We start from the raw sequence: 7819 nt of genomic DNA on the forward strand, positions 1-7819 counted from the left end.
TGGGGTTTCACCATGTTGACCAGGATGGTCTTGATCTCTTGACCTCGTGATCCACCCGCCTCGGCCTCCCAAAGTGCTGGGATTACAGGCTTGAGCCACCGCACCCGGCCTGCTGTAATTTTTATGGTGTTTTGTGATAGAACATTGATAAATGCATGCAGTCTGTCCTGTTTAACATGTTATTCAACATATTCATCAGCTTTTCCTTGCCAGTATTCATTCAAACACCACAATGTCTTTGCAGTTGATTACTAATACTCGTTTAGAATAGTATTTTCTAGACTCCTCTAACACCAGGAATCACTTAAAGTGCTTGTTGACTATGCAGATTACTAGATCATTCTCCTGGAAAACTTCTGATTTTAGTTGGTCTAGATTAGGGCCCAGGGATCTTTTTTTTTTTTTTTTTAGTGTGTTTGTTTTTAAACAAATGACCTAAATGTATGTATCTTATCTTCAGGCAAGTTTGGAGACCTTGCTTTAGAAGGATTCTTTTTAAACCATTAATGCCATCTTACATCTCCATGGCAAACTTCTTAGCCTTCCTCTAATATTGCTTTTGTATTCAGACTCTGTTTTAGCCTGTCTAGCTTTGGTCTGGAATTCTCAATTAGCATGTGTGTCTTTCATCTGATTAACTCCTCTCTTTAGTATTAAATGCTGGCTGATGGTAATAACTTTGGCCTTGTGTGACTTCAATTTTTTTAGTCAGCATCTCTAAACCAACTGGTTTCTGGGATGAATAGGGGAGGGAATGCTAGTTATGAACATTGAGCTACTCTGCATCGATTCACTGTCTAAGTCCAGGAATCAGTGTTTTTGGCGATTCCTGGATTTTTGGAAAATTGACTCAGGCTTTGAAAACAGATGCCCTAATCATCTGCCTTGGGTGTCTGTAGCATCGTTTTTGGAGATGTTGAAGCACTGTGATTTGAAGTTTGTTTTTAACTTTACCTTCGAAAGGACACAATTCTCCCTTTTGTATTATAGATTGCTAGGCCTAGAAAGGAAGAAGGGTTGTATATTTTACTGCCAGTCTGTAAAGCATCTGGAAATGTGTTTGCAGCTGCTCTTGGTTGTTGTGAATTGCTTAGAGGTTAAGAGCCAAGCAGTACTTGTCTCAGCAATGTTGCAGAGGCTAACTGTGGTACCCTAGTTCTCAGTTCTTGGAAATCTTGTGGCTGCTATTAACTAAAATACAGCTGAGGAGGCCGTGTTGGCTCTGACATAGAGTTGATTTGCATTCTAAGATGAGCAGCTCTATAGAAATAGCTCTAATACATTTTTACAACTTCCATTGACACAGTTTTTTGGAAGGCTAAGGCAGGAAGATTGCTTGTGGTCAGGAGTTTAAGATAAGCCTGAGCAACATACTGAGACCCTGTCTCTGCAAAAAAAATAAAAAAAAAATTAGTTGAATGTGGTAGTCCCAGCTGCTCAGGAGGCTGAGGTGGGAAGATTGCTTGAGCCTGGGACGTCAAGGCTGTGGTGAGCTGTGATTGTGCCACCTGCACTGCGACCTGGGCTCTAGGGCTGTAGGGTGAGACCCTGTCTCAGGGAAGAAAGGAAGAAAATAAAGCAAGAAAGTTTTTATTTTTATTTTTTTTTGAGATGGAGTCTTGCTCTGTTGCCCAGGCTGGAGTGCTATGGCGCGATCTTGGCTCACCGTAACCTCTGCCTCCCAGGTTCAAGTGATTCTCCTGTTTCAGCCTCCTGAGTAGCTGGGATTACAGGCACCTGCCACCATTCTTGGCTATTTTTTGTATTTTTAGTAGAGACGGGGTTTCATCATGTTGGCCAGACTGGTCTCGAGCTCCTGACCTTAGGCAGTCCACCCGCCTCAGCATCCCAAAGTGCTGGGATTATAGGCATGAGTCACTGCACCCAGCCAAGGAACAGTTTTGATGAACAAAGTCACAAAAACAATGCTACATCAAAAGTGTTATTGTCTCATTGATTATTGATCGCTGGCTGTGTTACAAGGCATTACTTTGAACTATTACTGATTTACTGCAGTTGACTATTTTCTGTACATGTCCCCCTATCTCCCAGTGCTGTATTCCAGTGCTTTCAGGATAATAAGATTTTCTCTTTGCCTTGAGGGGTTGGGAGTGAGGGCATTCCCAGATATCTGTTTTGGATGATTTTCAGGTATTTAATTTAAATTACATGATTTTTGCATTACTTATTGCTAGTCATCTTTTTAAATGAAGCTTTCTTTGCAGCTGTGGTTATTTAATTGAACACAGGAGTAGACTTCTCATTGATTTTTCATCATTTTAGAAGAGAGGACTTAGATCCTAGGCTACATTGTATCTGGGAATAACCCATAGTATCTAATATTTACCACATAAGATAGTATATGAATAAGTAGACTTCCAAATTTACATTTTTAGGGGGTATTTTTTTATCTAAATAAATAATCTGGGGCTGGTCTGATGGCAGTGGGTTATCAGAACTTGCTAACATTAGTGTCACTGCAGTTGGTATACAAACCCCCACTGCCAAATTTGACTGGCTTTAAAAATATTCTGGAGGAAGAGGAAAGAGCCACATTAGGGGGGAAAGCTGCATTTTGGGGATGCATTACGTTTCTGTTAAAGAAAATATGTTTGAAAGAATTTCATCATGCAGTAGTTATAGCTTTATTCTTCTTCCTTCATTTTCTTTTTCAGGGAGGAATAAAACATCCAGGTTTCATTTGTTTTTCTTTTTTTTTTTTGTGAGACGAAGTCTTGCTCTGTTGCCCAGGCTGGAGTGCTGTGGCTCGATCTCAGCTCACTGCAACCTCCACCTCCCGGGTTCAAGCAATTCTCCTGCCTCAGTCTCCTGAATAGCTGGGATTACAGGCATGCACCACCACGTCCAGCTAATTTGTGTATTTTTAGTACAGACGGGGTTTCTTCATGTTGGCCAGCTGATCTCAAACTCCCGACCTCAGGTGATCTGGCCACCGCGGCCTCCCAGAGTGCTGGGATTATAGGCATGAGCTGCCACACCCAGCCCAGTTTTTCAGTTTTAATATTCATGATGGGTATGTGATTTTTTTTTATTACTTGTTGGATCAGTCAGATTTGCTGCATAGTTGAATATCTGTGATCAAAATTTCTGTAGTTGAAAAAATTTTTTCCCTTAAGTAACCTTGGAATTTTGATTAATTCCATCTCTACATGTGATAGAAATCTGTTTCACCAGAGGTTTGACTGAATAGAACTTCAAGAGGTGGTAGCACTTTCTCCATTGAGAGGAGAGGGCTGTGAGCTATAGAAAGTCTTTTTTTTGGAGTGATGGTGGTAAAATATGTGTAACGTGAAAGTTATTCTAGTCTGTTTCCTTGTACTTTAGAGAACTAGAAATGCTTTAGTGGAAACCCTCTGCTATAATCTGTCCTAGAACACCTGGAGGCATGTTCTTTTTTTTTTTTTTTTTTTTTTTTTTTTTTTTTTTTTTTTTTTTTTTTTTGAGACAGTGTCTCTGTTGCCCAGGCTGGAGTGCAAGTGGCACGATCTCGGCTCACTGCAACCTCTGGGAGGCATGTTCTTAATTCCTGTTGACTATTCCCTATGTAATTATAGGAACGTATTTGGCTCCTGCCGTCGTTGGCTCCTGGAGTGGCCTGTGAATACTCTTAGGCAGCTCCTGGCTCTTATTTTGGGGCTCTTTGGCCCAGGGACTGGTTACCATTATGCCATTGTAGTAATGGGCTCCTACCTCCCATACTGGATTGCTTTTCAGGAGCAAAGCTGAAGGACAGGTGAACAGGTGGGCAGATTACCAGCAGGTGACTTTTAACCCTGGAAGGCCTTCAGTTAACTGGGTCTCTAGATATGATTAAGCCAGGAGATCAAGTATAGTCTGTCTGTGGGATTAATGAGATAGCCAGTCGAACCTCTGGTTTGAGTGTGAAGCTATTGGTTTGTTTAGATTTCTTTGGTATTACAGTGTCAGCATTGGACAGAGAAGGGGACTACTTTTGGATTTGGAGGATGTCTTATAAAGCCTCAGGTGTCATCTCTCCTCACTCTGTTCTAGCTATCCTGGCCTTGTTACTAGTTCTCTAACACACCAACCACATTCCCATGTCAGGATTTTTTTCACTTGCTGTTATTTCTTTCTGGAATGCCCTTTCTCCAAATGTTTACATGGCTTGCTCTGCTCATTGAGAAACTTCTTGGGAGAGCCAGAAACTCTCCCCCATAGCCCTTTCCCTGTGACTGTATCTATTATTTTATCATTATTGTTACTATGTTGTTGCTGTTGTGGTTAAATTCTCCCAGATCCTGAAGCCCGCAACCCTATCTAAAGGAAGACTCTTAAGCTGGGCACCTGTGGTCCCAGCTACTGGGGGCTGAGGCTGGAGGATTACTTAAGCCCAGATGTTCAAGACCAGCCTAGGCAACATAGTCTGGCCAACCTGCCTCTGAAAAATAAATAAAATAAATAACAGAACGCTCCAGTCTGTTTCTATATTCTACGTTTATGATTCTCTATTTTTTACTCCTTTTATCGGTAACTGTGTTACTGAGATTTTATTTCTTCCCTTATGTCTTATACTAGAGTGTAAGCTCCACTATAGTAGATGCTTCTGTGGCTCATCTTCTAGAACAGTGCTTATCAACCTTAGCACTGTTGACATTGTAGACTAGATAATTCATTTTTGTTTTTTTTTTTTTGAGATGAAATCTCTCTCTGTCACTCAGGCTGGAGTGCAGTGGCATGATCTTGGCTTGCTGCAACCTCCGCCCCCTGGGTTCAAGTGATTCTCCCGCCTTAGCCTCCTGAGTAGCTGGGATTACAGGCACCCACTACCATGCCTGGCTAATTTTTGTTTTGTTAGTAGAATCAGAGTTTTGCCATGTTGGCCAAGCTGGTCTCCAGCTCCTTATCTCAGTTAATCGGCCTCCCAAAGTGCTGGGATTACAGATGTGAGCCACCACACCCAGCCTGACCAGATAATTCTTTGTTGTCTTATGTGTTGAAGGATGTTTAGCAGCATCCTTGTTTTCTTTTTCTTTTGTCTTTTTCTGTTTTTGAGGTGGAGTCTCTCTCTGTCACCAGGCTGGAGTACAGTGATGCGATCTTGGGTCACTACAGGCATGCGCCACCATGCCCAGCTAATTTTTGTATTTTTAGTAGAGACAGGATTTCGCCATGTTAACTAGGATAGTCTCAGTCTCTTGACCTTGTGATCTGCCTGCCTCAGCCTCCCAAAGTGCTGGGATTACAGGCGTGAGCCACTGCGCCCAGCCAGCATCCTTGTTTTTTACCCACTAGATGCCAGCAGCACTCCCTACCCTAGTTACGATGATCAAACATGTCTCTAGACATTGACAGTGTCTTGGGGAACAAAGTCCCTCCTGGTTGAGAGCCATTGTTCTAGAAAAATACTTTGGCACCCACTGAGTGCCAAAGTATTTTTCTAGAACAATGGCTTATACCAAAGTGTTTTTCTAGAACAATGACTTGTACTATTTTGGCTCACAGCAACCTCTGCCTCCCAACTTAAAGTGATTCTCTTGCCTCAGCCTCCCAAGTAGCTGGGATTACAGGCACGCACCACCAGCTAATTTTTGTATTTTAGTAGAGATGGGTTTTCTCTATGTTGGCCAGGCTGGTATTGAACTCCAGACCTCAAGTGATCCGCCTGCCTCAGCCTCCCAAAAGGCTGGGATTACAGGCATGAGCCACTGTACCCGGCTAGGCCCATGCTACTTTTATGTTTACTTTTGTTCTATTCAGTGAGTGACTCCTGGGCAGCTATGGTATGCTGTGGAATAATGAGAGAGAATCCTAGAAAGAACCTGTGCCTGGCCTGTGCTACTAATTTTTTTTTTTTTTTTAAAGACTGAGCTTTGTTCTTGTTGCCTAGGCTAGAGTGCAGTGGCACGGTCTCGGCTCACTACAACCTCTACCTCCTGGATTCAAGCGATTCTCTTGCCTCAGCTTTCCAAGTAGGTGGGATTGCAAGTGCCCACAACCACACCTGACTAATTTTTGTATTTTTAATAGAGATGGGGTTTCACTATGTTGGCCAGGTTGGTCTTGAACTCCTGACCTCAAGCGATCCACCTGCCTCAGCCTCCCAAAGTGCTGGGATTACAGGTGTGAGTCACTGTACCTGGGTAGGCCCGTGCTACTCTCATATCTACTTTTGTTCTGTTCAAGGAGTGACTCCTGAGCAGCTATGGTATGCTGTAGAATAATGAGAGAGAACCCTAGAAAGACAGAGTACTGTCTGTGCTTAAGAACTAATTTGTTAAAATGGGCATAGGTGTATGAAATGTTCCTCCAAAATTTAATTTTATTTCAAGGTATTTTTTATTTTATTTTATTTATTTATCTTTTTGAGACGGAGTTTTTCTCTTGTTGTCCAGGCTGGAGTGCAATGGTGTGATCTCGGCTCACCACACCCTCCGCTTCTTCCTGGGTTTAAGTGATTCTCCTGCTTCAGCCTCAGAGTAGCTGGGATTACAGGCATGTGCCACCCACACCCGGGTAATTTTGTATTTTTAGTTTCTCCGTGTTGTCAGGCTGGTCTCGAACTCCTAACCGCAGGTGATTTGCCCACCTTAGCCTCCCAAAATGCTGGGATTATAGGCATGAGCCACCATGCCTGGCCTATTTTATTTTGTTTATTTATTTATTTTGAGACAGGGTCTTGCCGTCACCCAGACTGGAGTGCAGTGGCACAATCTCAGCTCATGGCAACCTCTGCCTCCAGGGTTAAAGTGATTCTGCTGCCTCAGCCTCCTGAGTAGCTAGGATTATAGGCAAGTGCCACCACACCCAACTAAGTTTTGTATTTTTAGTAGAGACAGGCTTTTACCATGTTGGCCAGGCTGGTCTCGAACTCCAGACTTCAAATAATCCACCCACGTTGGCCTCCGGAAGTGCTGGTGCTGGAATTGTAGGTGTGAACCACCGTGCCTAGCCTTTTGTTACTTTTTTTGAGACAGAGTCTCACTGTGTCACCCAGGCTGGAATGCAGTGCTGTGATCTCCGCTCACTGCAACCTACATCTCCTGGGTTCAAATGATTCTTGTTCCTCAGCCTCCTGAGTAGCTGGAATTACAGGTGTGCCACCATGCCTGGCTAATTTTTGTATTTTTAGTAGAGATAGAGTTTCACCATCTTGACCAGGCTGGTCTCAAACTCCTGACCTCAATCCAATTACCTCCCTTGGCCTCCCAAAGTGTTGGGATTACAGGCTTGAGCCACTGTGCCCAGCCTGAGGGTAATGTTTAAATTGGTACTAATGGGCCACCATAGGGTTGAGTTAGTAATTGTTAAGTGCTTATCAGAATGGGTGAAATTGCAGTTGAATTTAGAATCTGATTTTAACAAAACCTACCCATTCAATTTTTACTTATCTTCATTTGTTGCAATTGCCTTTGGTTTGTTGCTATTAATTCTGTTTTTGACTAAAACCTGTTTGAAAAATATACAAAGTTGACTTGGTTATTTTGAACTTCTTGTTTGATGTGATGTTATTGGGGTTGGTTGTTGTACTAAAAGGTTGTGAACAGCTGATAACATCAGTTTTTTTTAAAAAAATTAAAAATTCTTTTTTTTTTTTTTTAGAGCTAGGGTTTTACCATGTTGGGCAGGATGGTCTCGATCTCCTGACCTTGTGATTCACCTGCCTCGGCCTCCCAAAGTGCTGGGATTACAGGTGTGAGCCACCACGCCCGGCAGTTTTTTTTGTTTTGTTTTGTTTTTTGAGACGGAGTTTCGCTCTTGTTACCCAGGCTGGAGTGCAGTGGCGCGATCTCGGCTCACCGCAACCTCCGTCTCCTGGGTTCAGGCAATTCTCCTGCCT

The 7819-nt window shown here is 42.8% G+C and overlaps 1 protein-coding gene across 4 annotated transcripts in view; it reads left to right on the top strand.

Annotated features, from left to right (window-relative positions):
* Positions 1-7819, top strand: part of WIPF2 (WAS/WASL interacting protein family member 2) — a 59830-nt gene that overhangs the window by 15424 nt on the left and 36587 nt on the right. The window contains exon 1 of one of the 4 annotated variants that reach the window (XM_037727389.1): positions 3012-3034. The exons of the other annotated variants lie outside the window; for them this stretch is intronic. The gene's annotated coding sequence lies outside the window, so the exon portion shown is untranslated. Of the gene's footprint in view, positions 1-3011; positions 3035-7819 lie in introns of those variants that run through there. 4 annotated transcript variants of the gene reach the window in all.

The sequence above is a fragment of the Cebus imitator genome, unplaced genomic scaffold, assembly GCF_001604975.1.
Source record: "Cebus imitator isolate Cc_AM_T3 unplaced genomic scaffold, Cebus_imitator-1.0 Scaffold228, whole genome shotgun sequence".
NCBI classification, from domain to species: Eukaryota; Metazoa; Chordata; class Mammalia; order Primates; family Cebidae; genus Cebus; species Cebus imitator.